This window comes from Seriola lalandi, unplaced genomic scaffold, assembly GCF_002814215.2.
Source record: "Seriola lalandi dorsalis isolate HSWRI2012SDOR001 ecotype SW California unplaced genomic scaffold, Sedor1 jcf7180002003591, whole genome shotgun sequence".
Classification (NCBI taxonomy): Eukaryota; Metazoa; Chordata; class Actinopteri; order Carangiformes; family Carangidae; genus Seriola; species Seriola lalandi.
Window position 1 is genome coordinate 1 of NW_019474246.1, and position 1,738 is coordinate 1,738.

The 1,738-nt window shown below is 41.1% G+C and overlaps 1 long non-coding RNA gene across 1 annotated transcript; it reads left to right on the forward strand.

The window, feature by feature from the left end:
- The first annotated feature begins 56 nt into the window (after positions 1-56).
- On the forward strand, positions 57-1,712 carry LOC147820055 (uncharacterized). The gene is made up of 2 exons (XR_015438088.1): positions 57-1,135; positions 1,601-1,712. It is a non-coding gene; the product is annotated as an uncharacterized LOC147820055 (long non-coding RNA).
- Positions 1,713-1,738: the final 26 nt, after the last annotated feature.

Below are 1,738 nucleotides of genomic sequence, written 5' to 3' on the forward strand. Positions count from 1 at the left end.
ATATTTTGTATTTCTTGGTTTCATGATGGAGCTCCCTAGGTTTGCATTAATTCAAAGATGCGTAGTCTGTCATAGGCAGAGCAGACATCACACTGGGCCACACAGCAGCCTGCTTCCTGCTAAGTCTACTTCTTATCTAACTTACAAACATGAACACAAGTCTTGCACCATAGTTTATGATATGATAACATTAAATAGGCAGTTTTTCAGTACCTTAATGCTGACTTGTTCCCATCCCCGGTACATCATGAGTAACTTGATGAGAGGCCTAAATCAAAAAGCTCACAAAAACATAATGTAATATAAATAGAAGTATCAGACTGGACTCATGGGCAGATACCCAGTATTAAAGGACTAGAATCTGAATTGGGTGCGGTCTGATCAGTGTAAAAATTCTAATACCGTTTGATATTTAGCCAAACACTGGACTGAAACCACTAGGTGTCGCTCTTGACTTAGCAGATGCTCCTGAGTGGAACATAATGAGACTGAGAGGGTTCATGAATAAGAGCGTATAGGGACTCCCGTCCACTTGGTGGTAATGCACGATTGACCGACAACCAATAGTGAAATTTGGTCCCCCTCATGATGTCACCCTCGGCTCAGCAGTAAATTGCACACAGCTCTTCAGACTGCTGATATAGGCTGATTTTTAATTTGCCAGAACCTGTTCTAATGACAACTGTCAGTTCAGCCAGGTCAGTTAAGACAACATGGGATTTCAGTTAGACTTTAAAAAAAATCTGAAACATTATTCCTCCACGTGACATCATCGACTACTAATGGATTAGTGACTAATGCATTAGTCCATCAGGTGCATTTTACTTCAGACTATTTTATACAATTAAATATTGATACCTGCGTCTCCTTTAAGTCATTTTTTTCTGTCCAGATGCAAAAACATCGAACTGCTTCATTTGCATTTGGCCTCGAAGCCTTACAGTTGAGATATAACAGATTTCTGAGGAGATGGATGTACAGCTTTGTAATCAGTGGCTTATTGTTGTGTGCTGCCCTCTGCAGGTCAACTGTGTGGTCATGCGAGGCCTCAATGAGGACGAGCTGCTAGATTTTGTGGCGCTGACAGAGAAGAAGCCACTGGAGGTGCGCTTCATCGAATACATGCCCTTCGATGGTGAGTGCTCACGTCCTGCAGTCTTTTATTACACAGGTCTGAAAAAGTATCTAAAGAGTCAGATTATAGTACTGGGCCATTTTCATACAGCACATTATTTACTCATTGTTTAAGTATTCAAAGGATTTTAAACATGGAAATTTTGCAATGAAATATGTAGAGTAATTCTGTCTACAATTTCAACTGCTGCTGCAACAGATTTTAAACTCAAATCATCCATTTGAATATTTAATATGCAGCGGTCAACTTATTTAAGAATTAAGTAACACCAATAAAATGATATTGGTTTATTGCAAATTTTATGCTTTTGATATGTCCTTTGGTCACATCTGTGAAAACAATGTGGTCTCTTCAGTTGTGCTTGCAGAAACAGTACTGATGTGCTGCTGATGCAGAAGTGAGTTTGTTGGCTTGTGGCATGCTACACCATGCACTGACCCACACTGCCTCTTCTCCTCTCTGCAGGCAACAAGTGGAACTTTAAGAAGATGGTGAGTTACCAGGAGATGCTGGACCGTATCAGGCAGCAGTGGCCCAAGCTGGAAAGGGTTCAAACTGGACACACAGACACCGCCAAGGTCAGTGTCCCCGACTGCATGATAC